Source organism: Cyprinus carpio, unplaced genomic scaffold (genome assembly GCF_018340385.1).
Source record: "Cyprinus carpio isolate SPL01 unplaced genomic scaffold, ASM1834038v1 S000006521, whole genome shotgun sequence".
NCBI classification, from domain to species: Eukaryota; Metazoa; Chordata; class Actinopteri; order Cypriniformes; family Cyprinidae; genus Cyprinus; species Cyprinus carpio.
Window position 1 is genome coordinate 21424 of NW_024879188.1, and position 14441 is coordinate 35864.

The 14441-nt window shown below is 37.2% G+C and overlaps 1 pseudogene; it reads left to right on the plus strand.

Annotated features, from left to right (window-relative positions):
• The first annotated feature begins 4273 nt into the window (after positions 1-4273).
• LOC122143865 overlaps positions 4274-14441 on the plus strand; it is a 13896-nt pseudogene continuing 3728 nt past the window's right edge.

Here is a 14441-nt window from a genome sequence, read left to right on the forward strand (position 1 = left end):
AACGGGCCACGCAACTAGTGTCACGTAACCATCCCATTTAATATTCAGTCATGTTTTGGCTCAGTGAGGAATTGACCACATTGGAGGAGCCAACAGATGATTTCTTTTAATTATCAATTCAAAAGCCAGATTAGCTTGAAGATGCATTGCTTTATTAACTTTGCAATGAGTAAATACTTCAGTCCAAGATTATTCTCTCTGATGGATCAGGGTTATGTAATGAACTAAAACACTGAAACCATAAAAAAAAGTTTTTTTTTTTTTTTCAGATAGAAGGTTCCAAAGGCATCATTTATCATTTTACTTTAATGAAAATAACTAAAACTGAACTTCGACTACATATTAAAATAAAGAAAGAAACACCCCAGACTAATAGGTAAACACTTTAACCAAAAATTTTTTGGGGGGGGGGGGGGGGAAAATGGAAAAAAAAATGGAAAAACAGTTATTTTAACAGATATATTAAAACATATTTTAAAAATATTATGTGTAAAAAACTCATAAATAGTTAGTATCTCCGTGCTATTAAAGTACCCCTAGCGATGCCATGTCAATTGAATGTTACATTACATTAATGTTCAAACTTTATCCAACAAAAGAGCCTGGCCAAACACGCCGAAGAAACATTGGTGCAGAAGGCGCGACCTACTCACATGCGTTCCGTGGACAGAACGACTCAGAACTTCTGTCATTGTGAACGTTTGAACTTCTGGTTATTTATAGACTCTGATTGGCACTTGGATGGTGTGTTATCTGTCGTCGGTCTCTTGTAGAAAATGTGCTATTATCAGGAGCACGGTGGACAGAAGTAGCTCTGGATCAGAGGATGAAGACCCTGCAGAGCACCTAAACGCTGTCCAAATCTGCTGACGACAACGATGAGTTTGAGAAACAAAGAAACCGCTGCTATCGCAGAGGTGCGCCAAGAGTAAAAGAGGTGTTGATGTCGTACTTGATGATTACTTATGAGGACTTTTAAAAGGGATACTACACACCGCTCAACATGATAAATTTTGTCATTAATCACTTAACCCCATGTCGTCCAAACCTATGATAAAAGCTTCGTTCGTCTTCGGAACAAGCGAATTTTAAGGATATTTTGTGGAACTATGAAAAACCTGGAGGCTTGGTTGACTGTCCCATAGACTGCCAAATAGAGGATAATAACGATGTCAAGGTCCATAAAAGGTATGAAAGTCAATCGTTACAGGATACCTGGGACTCCATCCTGCCATACAGATTGTGGGAATACCTTGGGTTATATGAAGCGACCGGAAGAACACTATTTTTGTAAGCAAATGAAAACAAAAATAACGACTTTATTCAACAATGGCCAACAGGTCCCATATCCCCGTATTCCTGGGTATGCTATTCTGTATCATACAGCGCCACAAGGATGCGATGTTCTACATGTATTTAGCTATTGATCTGAAAGAAAAACAGCACCTGCTTTGTGGCACAGATGGATAAAGAAGCGCGAGGTATCGCCGCTACGGATACACAGTGATGTATGTATAGAGAACACAAGCGGCGACTGTTGACAAAGGAAATCTGTTAGAAATAAAAGCATGTTTTTAGTGTTGTTGTTCTTAGTTACAGACAAGAACAAGTCGTTCCCGTCAATTCATATTTCATGTTATATTCACAGAGATCAAGATGTTCAATCAGGGAGTTTATAGTTGTAGTCTAAAACATACAACAATTATATAGCAAGCATATTAACGTGGCCCAGCAGCGAAATGTGAGGCATGGGTACGCTTCCTATGGACATTTTGCAATGTATTAAAGAATACACACAGCATGATATAAGATATATCATAAAATATAGACTTGGTGAACTAAAAGTAAGAAAGAAAAGTAAACATAAAAATAGAAGAATAAAATATAAAACTATATAGAGACATGTTACAATGTAGAATTTTAAAACTATATAGTGGAAAATGTATGTGCCCTGAAAGAAGTAAACTGTCGTCTTAAATAATGAGATACACAGGAATGCCACAAGAGGCAAAATGTGCAAACAGGTTGACACTTTCAGTATGTCAATGTGAGGTAGGGAATGATATATCTTCTGATAAAGTGAAAATTAATGGAGACATGAAGATGTTAAGAGGCTCGGTTTTGAGTTTTGAGGACGCCTGATGTGGCCCTTGGGGGAAGAACACTTCCTCCTAAGTCTCTCAGTGTGTTTTGACATGGAGGCTACGCGAAACGCTTACCAGATGGGCAGCAAAGTTGAAAAGATGTTGACCTGGGGGTGACTGGAAGTCGCTTGATTATTTTAACCATGCTCTTGCGTTTGCAGCGTTGAGAGAGGTATGACAAGGTCCTGCAGATGAGGGGAGAGCAGACCCCTGAGAGGCCGCATCAGCTAGAGAAGCACAAGATCTACTGCAGGGATCTGCAGTAATGAGCGGGAGAGGACGGTGTCTCACCAATCTACAATCACAAGCGAGATGATTTACTCTTACCAGCGAGTCCAATTACACTCTTCAATGGCCCCACTGAATAGAAAGTTTTCAGGATTGCCAGGTGGCACCCCTGAAGTTGCTTTACGTCAAGCTGTATGTCTCGGTATGGGATGAGCAGTCTTTGCAATAGGCGGATGTATAACCTGGTGTTTTTTGACATGTGTGTAAGTACAAGACGCGGTCCTAGGAAGAGCTAGTGTACTACCTGAGACTGGGTACTTGAAAGCTGCCTCACCATCTCCACAAAGGGGTCCGCGGATCCATGTAGAGGCGAGAATATAAGAGGATTGCGCGTCGGTGGGCTGTGCTATACTGAAGCAACAAATCATGCATACCCAGATATGCGTACGGTCTGATGGCAGATGGAAGCTATTCTGACGATGACTTTTCATACCTTTTCGGACCTTGAAACTGTTAGATTTACTTGGCAGACGTCTATGGGGACAGTTCTTGGTGTTCCGAAGCCGAACAACAGCATTTTACGGGTTTATGGTGGAACAACATGGGGGTTGAGTGATTAAGTTAAAAAAAGTTTCATATTTTGTGGGTGGAGTATCCCTTTAAATAATATGTAACAATTAGGACCCCACACCTCAATGAAGCATTGTTTAAACATGAAATGACCTGATACACTACTGTGTGAGTGTTTAAAGACGAATCACTTCTTTGCTGACAGTTTTTATTTTATCAAAAAAAATACTGTAAAAATGTGGGAAACAATTATTACATCATTGAGATCATAAAATATTTGTTTTCCTATGTGAAGTTATGTTAGAAAATTGTTACTATTAGAGCTTGGAATTTGAGCATAAGGTGGGGATGCGAAAGCTGTATTTTCAGCCATCATTTACCCTAGTATACAGTGTCACGACATGATGTTACTTAGGAGCCATTATGAGGAATATACCTGGATTTGATGCAATTTCTGCTGGTTCGTCAATAGTGAAAACAGTTGGGTTCGAGTTATATTTTGTAGGAATCCGTTATGCATTGTTATTCAAAAGTTGTGGTTTCAGTAATTAACAACATAAAACGCATCATTAACCCCCCAAAGCCCGCCCAATACGCTTTACTCCACAGCAACGGAGAGGAGGCCCATTAAAATGACCACACCACAAGATCGGCGAGTGGACAGCACACAATCCTGATTTCAGGGTTTAAATTGTCACATCGTAATCTTTTCTATTAATGTAACATACAGTTTTGCAATCAAATAAATGGTCCCTTTTAAAATATATTCCTTCAACTGTGCAATTTTAAAATTGCAACTAATAAATGTACATTATTGCTGTTTTACTGGATTTCTGATTTTTACTTGGTGAGCAAGAAGAAGAGGGGAACTACTTTCAAAAACATGTTAAAATCCTAATTATTCCAACCTGTTCGACTGTTAATCTGTACATATAACCCCCAAGATTTCAAGTGGTTTGCATTGTGCGCCACGATATTGGCCTTTTCAAATTCACGAATAAATATGATTATTCATCCCCTGCCAACAAAGGAGCACTTATGATAATGAAATTATTCGATACTAATAAAGTCACATATGGCTATTGAATTTGACCTCGTTCTCAATAACTGCGTCCTTCGGCCATGCCGGGAACTTACTCTATCTCTGAATAGATAATTAAGAAATGTTGGTTTTGCTTCGGCCAAAGACGACTGTGTTAAATTACAAGATGAACACCAACACATAACTCATGATTAAACACGTTGTCATCTGCTGCACCTGCGGGTGTGTTTCCAAAACTTCACGCTAAGTCTGACAGTTGGCATTTTAGACTTACTTAAACACATTAGGCATGTCCAAGAAACAAATAGTTTATCTCATTGGAAGCCGTGAGTTGTGCTCTTGATAGGAAATATAAAGTGTTAGCTGAGATAAATTGCTGGAGGATGCACAGCATGCCTCTGTTGTTGTTCATCATAATGCCTCTTGTGTTAGTACGTTCTTGTGTGGTTTGTGATAGGACACGTTACCTATCGGCGGTGGAGGGCAATTGCAGAGCGGAAGAGCCGTGTGAGACAACAAGCGAGCGAAGAAGTGAAGATGCGGTACAAAACCTACAAGAAAACCGAGGACCACCAGTATCAAAGAAGACAGGAAGAGAACAAGGAGAGAGAAGAGAGCGGTGGAGGGAGAACCAAGTCAGAAGGAGTTTACAGATCTTTGGTGAGATCCAAAGATCAATCATATTATGTAGAGGGTAAACTAGTGCCGTTTGTCAGCAGTTTTGAAGTTCTTTCTCCTTCAAACAATTGAACTGTATAAATCGTGCCGTCAACACCGAGGGGAGGGGAGGATTCCCAAACAGAAAGTGAACGATAATTATTAATTATCTTCAGATCTAACATCTAGCTCAGTTTTTTATGCGGTCGTCTTTATGCGTCCGTATTTGGTCCTCATGAGAATACAAAACACGCTGTGGTTTAATCCGAGAACCACTGGGTCTGTTAAAATGCATGCATTACTATATTTAGTGTGTTACGTTCACATAAGTGATACAAACAGGCCAAAATACTTGAATACATTCAGCATGGTGAGTTTTACCCAGGAATGAATCATCATTATGAATTTTCTGCATTCAAATGTCAAAATCGGTGTTAATCGCCACAGACAAGAAACCATACATATGCGGTTATTTTAGAACAGATACTTTTATACGCACCAAGCATGCATTTATTTGAGTAGTAAAGAGTAAGATTGTGAAACTGAGTACAATTTACAAAACTAGTGTCCTTTCTATGGAATATATTGATAAATGTCATTTATTTTGAATTTTTCAGGCATCATAACTCAAAGTCTTTCGTGTCACCATGATCTTAAGAAGATCCATCATCAATATGTGATTTGCTGCTGCACATTAATAGCATATTCTGATTACTTATCCATGTTGGAAAAACAGTTTTCTTTGGAAACTGAGAACAGTGAGTTTTTCAGGACTCCATGTTGATATGTCGTACAATCGTGCACAGGCAACAGGTATTGTCTAATAAACATTTGTTTTGTAACATCTGCTGTCATTTTAATACCGATTTAATGCCCATCTCTGCCTGTGATAAATGGTACGTAAGTTTCCTCATATTTTTCAATTTCATACCATATTATATAATATAAGTATCAAAAATCATGCTGACCTCCACACTGTCTGCAATCCGCCTATACAAGGAGGAAAGTCATCCTGGAAAGTGCTTTCATTTAGGGCTTTGAAAAATAGGGCTGTCTTAAAAGTCAGCATTTCTGTCTTACGATGTTTCTTAATTGGAGGTTAAATTCTGCTGTTTTCACTTGTCGTGTTCAATTACAATCTTTGAAAACAACCCTTAAGTGCCCCAAAATTGTTCTGAAGGGGACTTTGTTATAAGTAAACGCCATTATTTCTCTTTAGAGAATGTACATGCCTCCTCTGGGTTTTAAAAGATGAAATATCGATGGTCTGACTTTCTTGAGCGCATCTTGATGTGCGACCCTCATGTGGCTGTTTTGTTTTTGGAGCTCCGCAGAATGTCAGAATGTTTTGTGCGTTCTGTTGGGCTACATCTGTTCTTTTGTCCCTGATGTTAATGCATTTTATGATGACCTCCAAGTTCATCAAATTCCTTCTGCTGTTTCATGTTGGGCTGCCTGGCTGTCTCTTTCAGGTTGTGTATCGTAGCGTTGCTTTGAGGGACATCCCTGGCGGATGGGCTTTAACCGAGAGCAGCCAGACAGGCCCTGCTGGATACCAACCATAACCTGGCGGTGGCACTCAAATTCCTGTCACCAGAACAAACCCTCCCAAGCTGCCAACGGAGCAGAGCGCACCACTGAGGTAAGACCTTCAGGCCCCGCTGAGAAAAGAACCAGAAACCCTTCAGATCGTTGTCAGATATGCAACTGCTCAAGGAGAAAAAAACAGGCTGTAGATGTTATAAGAGCAGGGCGGTGTGGTTGGTGTGATGTAGTGCAATAAAACCCACTGATGATAAGTTAGTGATCTCAGATTGATTATTCAGGATTTTAATTCGTTGCCACTTTGCTTGTTTGTCCTTTAATTCACCAGTTTATTTGTTCTCGACAGGAAACGGTCGTCGGGAAGGGGACGCTCCAGACAAGATGAGGATGAGGAAGCAGGAGGAAGGCCATCTGGACCCAGCACACTGCTTTGACTTCATGGAAGCAAAAATGGGGACGCTGGTCCACTGATTGGTACACAGAATTTGTTTTACCTTAAAAATGAAAAAATGCTAAACAATATGAGTGCTGCTTTTAAATTGGATTCTGATATTATAAGGGCCTGTTTTTTCTTCAAATAGAAAGTGTAGTTATTATTTTTATGTGTGTTATTTTTTTTATTTTAACTAATATTTTAAATTTGTTAATATTTATTACTTTGTATTTATTTTTTATTTTAGGATTTATTAGTAGTATTATACAATTTTTAACTTCTTTCTTTAGTTATAGGCCAAGAAATTTACAGTACTTTATCTTTAAGCTTTAAGGTTAATTTTAATTTACAAGAATGTCACCGTTATGTCCATTTTCCACAAGTTGCCTATTGATTCTTGAGGGTCTTCATGAAAAGTCTATAACATACTTTGGTTAAAATTTCTTTCTATGGTAGCGTTAAAACAAATAACTTTCTCTATCTTCAAAAACTGCTCTTTTTCAGAGCAAAGTCACGTTTGGCTGTATGCTGCTTTAAATGCAAAATGAGCTCTGCCTCAACCCGCCAGCCTCCGTCAGGCATTTGTGGCCTCAATAATTAGAGAGTGTCAAGCCAGACTTGTAAACCCCAAGGTTGCGGGTTCCCAAGTCTTCAGGTCCAGCAGGGATTGTAGGTGGTGGGCAGGTCCTCCCCAGCACTCTCTTCCACCCCCAATACCTAATGACTGGAGGTGAGACCCTTGAGCAAGGCACCCAACCCCCAACTGCTCTGGGTGTGTTTACTACTGTCGTGTGGCATCACCGTGTGTGTGTGTGTGTGTGTTGTCAGCTCACTCACTACTGTAATCTGTGCACTTGGATTTCTGGGGTTAGCTCTGCAGAGCACAAATTCCGGAGTATGGGTCACAAAGAGCTTGGCCTCACTTCACTTCACTTCACTTCACTTCACTTCACTTCTCACTTTCACTTCCTCAGCAATTTCTAAGTGGGATGCTGATAAAGCAGTTCTCTGAAGAGACTGCTTTACTTTCAGCCATGAAACTTGCTAACTTCTTGTAAGTGTGAGCAGAGAGAAAACAGGCGGGTCTCGGTGCAGGTTCCTGGTTTATAGTCTGTTCTCAAGCCTGTTCCATGCATTTCCACTTCAGAAAAGGTTGTTCGGAACCGGAAACTGACGAATTTTTATATTTATTCAACCAAGTATGCAGGAAAACTAAGGTCAGTATATCATCCTAAAATCACAGCTGTTTGTCTTAAGTGAACGTAAACAGATGAGAAAGAAAAAAACACACGCTTTTACAGTGAGAGCATTTCCGCAAAGTATGATTCATGTAGGTTCGTGTTTCGGTGTTTAAAGAAACAGCCTCCAATAATAAACGCTTCTGCCTGTCATTAATGTTAATCAAAGAATGAAAAAGAAAAATGGCACCGATCTTGACGGATATCTTTAATAACTTTAATTACTCTGTATTTATTTATAATATGAAAGAAAAACTTCTTTTATAGTGTTTTTTAAACTTTTAAATTAGTTTCTTGAACCGAAGCTTAGTTCAGTTGTACTTTATTTATGCTATTGCTAACATTGATTTGTTGGGTTCATATTCTAAATCTGATTGTTTAGTTGTCTCTAACACTTTACTGTTTGAAAAATTGTTTTTTTTCTGTGGCATTTTTGTTTAAAAGACTAGGCAAAAGTTCCTCTTGTAAATGTTATGCAGGTGCTGATTTTTGCGGATGTATTCAGATGCAAACAGAATGCTTTTCCAGAATAAACCCTTCGGCATGATAAGACCCTTTTTCATTTTGAGGTTGTGATCAGAGTTTTTTGCAAAAATGACCTATAAATGATTGCTTTAAAACGATTGTATAATTTCCTTCATTCCTACTGCATTTGCAATGGAACCAATCTTAATAATGGGAACATTGTATCAGGATTTTTTTTTAATCTCCTCTTATGTTGAAGTCCCAGTGGGCTGCAGAACTGTGCGGCGTCAAACAGATGGCCAGTCCCAAATGAAGGCGCTCTATTAGTCAGCTTTAGATAAGTCTCTGCGGCTGGTAAGCTCTGCCTGACATATGGCTTAGGGAGGAAAACAGACAGGGCTAATATGTGGAGAAACGGTTTGCGTCTTCCGCCTCTTTCAGTGCTGTTGTTTTAACATTCATGCTCTTTCTTTGAGTCAGAATGATCTGAAACACACTGTAATTGCACTTTTTGAAGTGCTCTGCATCATCACTGTGTCCTGCTTTTAAGTTGATATTTCTGTGAAGAGACTGTCAGCTTCTTGAATGAACTTTGTTAATGCTTGTTCTTTTGCTGCATTTCTCCACATCATAAAAGGTAATTTAAATGCATGCCGTGACGCCATGGTGCAAGACACTAAAAATATGCAAAAACAACAGGTAACAGGTTTTTCAGTCGGTTTGAATTATTGTCTTTCTGAGGTTTTCTTCGCAAATACAGAAATGTGCCATTTAATTGTTTGGCATAGCAGGTAATAACTTTATCAGCTGTATATTACTGTTTTTTTTTTTTTTATGTTTCTAAATTCAGCTTCCCCCCCCTATTTTCATTTGTCTAGGCTCTTTTAATGATTGCATTAAATTTCCATAAATTGATCAAAAGTGTGTAACTAATTGGAATCATAAAACTTTAAATTTAAGAACAATAAATTCTTTCCATTAGATTTTTACTGGAATCCCTTTTTAATATTTACATTAAAAGTATCGTAATAAAAAAGAAAATTATTAATTGATTTATTAATTTAAAAAATCTTAAAACTTATTCAATTTAACAACAAACTATTAAAAAATATATTTTTATTAGTTTTTATTATTAAAAGTTATTATTAAAAATACAAGTTATTTTTATGAAAAGATTTATTTTTCCCAAATAATTTTTTTTCTCTTTCCCTTTTCATTTTTCTGGATTCAATTTAATGGTGTAATTAAATTTTTAATGATCAAAAAGCCTTTCTAATCAATTGAATTCTTAAAAGTCAATCATTTATTAAACATTTCTTAAATAGAATGCAAATATATAAAATATTTATATTTTCAGAAGTCTGTGTTGGATTTATTTAATGCAGATTTACTCCCAAAATGGTGGTAATCTAATGAAGGCAAAATTAATTATTTTTGGATCTATGAAATGCTTCTCAAAAATTTTACTGTTAAAATTTAAACAAAACATCAGGAGAGATTCTTTTTAAAATAGTTGTACTTTTAGTTTTTTAATTATTACTTATTGTTACTTTGGTGAATAAAACTGCACCCACTCATTCACACATTTTTCATCATAGGCTCTTTACTACATTTACAATTTGTAATCGTTGTTTTTACTGTTTTTTCTCATAATTAACCCTCTAGAGTCTAAGAACCAACCTTCACTTCAAGATCACCAATTTAAGATGACATTCCCCTCGCACTGATCAAATGTCCAGAGATGCCACCCAGTCCAAACACCACTCCCGAAGCGAGGCACCGCCCAGGCGGCGCAACAGGCCTCCACGTTTCCAGAAGGCGGAGACTTTCCTAAACCCAGCTTGTGGCCTCCTCCAGCATCTCCCAGCCGCGAGAAATGGAGGGACAGGGAAGAGCTGAACAGGAAGAAGGAGGATCAGAAAGCTGATGGAAGAATGACTCTCAAGATACTAGACAGACATACACTTGCCGATGGGGGAAGTCTAGGGAGCAGCAGGGTAGCTGGGAAAGAAAGGAATATAAGCCCTGGTCAAAAAAGCTTCCAGCAGGAACCACATACTTGGCGGATTGAAGGAGCAGGATGGGACAGGGCCTGCTTCGCTTAGGGAAAAAACCAATCAAATGGGACCGCTGCAATCAAATCCTCAAACTCGCTGGCTCGATCAGAAGGACAACAGAAGGAAAGGCAAGCCAGAAAGACCCAATTCAGGCTACTTTGAGCTGCTCCCAGGATGCAACAAAAAGACTTTTCGCAGGACGCTGGATTGGGTCAGTGCATCAAAGTGGGCAGGTTTTCAAACGCGCAGCTCCCTAATGGTGATTTAGAACAGAGGCGGAGCGGTCCAATCAAGTCGCAGTCTTCAGCCCCGCCTCAAAACAAAACCAACATGCATAACTCACTTCCCCAAAGAAATGCATCGAGGGGACCAATCAAAGGTCAGAGAGAGGCAGCGGACACACAAATAATCACGTAGACTGGAGAGCTGGTGACCAGTGTCTAAGCGGCTCTACTGGGAAGACAATAAGGTCAGTCATTTGCTTATTTATTTTTTAGAGTAAGGTGGAGTTCTGGAAGTGTTTTTTCCATTCATTTTTCTCAAAGGGGAAAATCTTGGTTAAGTGTGTTATAAGCTGTGAACCAATCTAACTAACTTCTCACAAGGTGAATCACAACATAAACTTTTATTTGAAGCAAAAAATAAATAAAAAATCAAACTAAATGGCAAAGATTGTGTTCTTTTGGCTTTATGGAAGAAAAAAACTACAATCCCATGAGCCTTGCGATTTAAAAAACAATGGTGGAAAATAAAACTGTTTTTAAAACGGTGGATCGATCATACAAGCAATATATTTGTAGTTTTTTGCCAAAATATAATATACGCAAAAAATTAAGTAGTTGGAGACCAAATTTTCGTAAAGGGTCATGGGTAATGTAGGGTTTTTTTCCAGGAATATACTGTTTTAAAAAAGATTTAAAGGGGTCATGAAATGCATTACTATTTATAGTTTCCGAGCTGAGCTTTTAATCTTAGTAGTTGGGTAATCAAAAATGTCATAATTTTTGATATAATGTTCATTTTCTGCCCCGAATTTTGCCTTTGATTTAATGTTTTGGGAAAGGGGGGTCTGCTTGTCCCGTGGCTAACATCTTTGCATATGAAATGAGCATAATGGATAACTTTACTATAACAGCCAACAAAGATTAAATAATGAAAACGTTAAATGAAAAGTATGATTATAGCGTATTTTAGATCGATCCCAAATTTTATCAAAGGTTGCTCTGTAGTGTGCCTCTTTAAGAGTTTTTTGCCCTTGAAAATCAATTTCCCTGTGGAAGAAAAATTAATGGAGTTTTAATTCCTTAACCATGATTGTTCTCTTTGTCCAGTTTGTTTCACTTTTCCCTTTGTTGGGGTTTGTTAAACGTCTTGGATAAATTTGGGGGCGTTTTTTTCGGGCGAGAATCGACGCCATCCCCCGTCTGGATCCACAGCTGTGGTTTGTTCAGCGACTACGGCAACTGCGAAGAAGTTCTGCTTCACAATATCAAACCTCTGACATGGATGTGTGGGTAAGCACAGATTGAGCTCCAGCCCTTGGCTCTGTTACAAAACCCAGAGCATTTTGAAGGTGCCAACTTGAAGGCGTTCAAAATTTGCTGCCTTCCTAAATACCTTCTTTTAGCAATCATATCATTTGGGAACATTGTACCAACGTGAGAGAAATGGTGTTTTAAATATTATTGGGTTTCTTTTCTTCTTTATTCATTTGGGGTGGTTTAGGAGAGAACCCCTCAAATGATTTTAAAGCAAAATGGTTTTACAGCAAGGGACAATAAAAAAGCGCTATAAAAGCCCCCATTCATTATTATTCATTCATTTGTTTAAAAAAGGGTTTGATTTAAGTCTAATAATATGTATATTTTTGCCCAATATTTGTTGCATATTTTTATGCTGCTTATGCCAGGACTTTTTTAACATTTTTGCAGGGCCCCTGTCCAAAATCTAAAAGGGTTTAATTTTATTATATATATTAAAAATATATAGTATTATTATATTTTTTTTTTTTTTTATAAAGACCCAATACGTGAATAATTATTTTTTTCATATGTCGAAATATTGTTGGAAAATATGTAGTACATTATTTCTTTTTTTTTTTTACTTTTAAACTATACATTATACATTATAGTACTGTACTGTTTTTTTTTTATTTAATTTTTTTTTTTTAAATCTTATTTATCCTTTTTTTAAAAAAAAATTTTTATTTAATTTATTTAAATTTTATATTATTTTTTCATTTTTTTTTTTGTTTTTTCTTTCCAAATTCCCAGAATTTTTTTTGGTGTTTTACTGATTTCAAGACAAGCCTGTTTGTCTTTTTATTTTGGGGTTTTTGCCTTTGTATAAAGATAGGACCGGGATTTAGGGGAGGAAGTGAAGTTTGGGGGGGGAGACATGGGGGCGGGCAGGAAAGGTCGCGAAGGGGCGGGCTCGAACTGGGACCGTGAAAGCGCAACCGCGCATTGCTGCCCATAGGCTATTGGTGCAGACAAGACCAGTTGGCTTCTGTTTTTATTATAATATGTCTAAGTATTATTTGAAAAATTCTAATTTTATTAAGTTATTTGTTTTTATATTATAGTACTTTATGTTATTTTATATTATTATTATATTATTTTATATCTTATATAATAACTTATTTGTTCTAATTTATTTTTACATTATTTTAAATATTGTTTTTTTTTATAATTTATTTAGTTTTTTTTATCCCGTTCCAAATTTGATTTTGTTTTATTTATTTAAGGCCCGTTGTCTTCTGCTTGGCGTGATGATGCCGGGAGTAGATTTGCATTTATCAGTAAGATTAGTCACTCATTCTGGTAAACTTCTTACAGGATGATGAAGACGTTTACTATGAGAATTCACTTGAATTAGAAGAGGAGGAGATGGACAGCCTCGCCGCTCTCGACCGAACACAACAATATTACCAGCCGCCACGTGCAAGAGATGACTCGCGCCTCACACACAGTCACAAACCACACTCACAGCCTTCACTAGGCAAGGGAACTCATTTGATTTTTTGGTAAACCAACACACTTAGGTAGGACTAGATAGGTTTAAAGGCTGTTACTCTTCTGCTAATAGGCCCCTCTAGCATTAGTAGTTTCCCGTAGATCAATATAAGCAACATGATTTTTTCTCTGCCCATGCAAGTAATTTTCATCTCGTTATCACCCAGGGAAAAAGACTCTAATTGGAAGGGAAATGACATGCAGTTTTGTGTACCTTTTCCAAAGCATCATTAACAGCTAAATATAAAGGATATGTATAGAGTAAATCGAATATTCACCCCAAAATAAAAGAATAGGGGAAAATTTTAATTTGCATTGTGACATTATTAGGGTTCGCTATAAATTAAAGATTTGAATTTAAAAATAATACCTTATAATATAAATTTTTATGTTGTAAAAGTAAAATATTTTATTGACCGTCATATTTTCTCATATTTTAAGTTAAATAAATTTCTGTATTTTTATGCAAGCAGTAAAATAGTACAGTAGTTTAAATCACACAAAACACAAAAGTAATGAGGAAGAAAATGTGCATAAGCTGAAAATGTCACAAGCAAAATATCTGATGATCCTTAAATAGGCTTCCTTTATGCAAAGTTTTTTTAATTTTTTGTTTGGATTTGGGGTGAAATGTGACCTGGACATGAGATTCATAAATAAGATTTATAAAAGTCAATGACAAGCGTCAGTTACCATGTACTGAGTGAAAATGTGCGAGGTTACTCGCTGCGCTCCATATGACGGTGTCATGTGAGTTAAGAGGAGACAAACAAAACAGTAACATTGGTGTTTGATCTCCAAAGATTTTTTTAAATTCAAAGGAATGTGATTTGATTCTCTAGTGGAGGGATGAAAGAACCATCTCAAAAATATCTGATCCTGTCCGGTATGGGAGACTGATCTGTAAGGCTTGCAGCAACGTTGCAGTGATGAATCTGGACTCGTTGAAATTTGCCATGCAAAAGGCTGCTGCTACACGGTGGACATGGTAAAGGACTTGATATAAATAATATAAAAAGAGCTTGCTCTTTTGCTCAAAAAATCAATT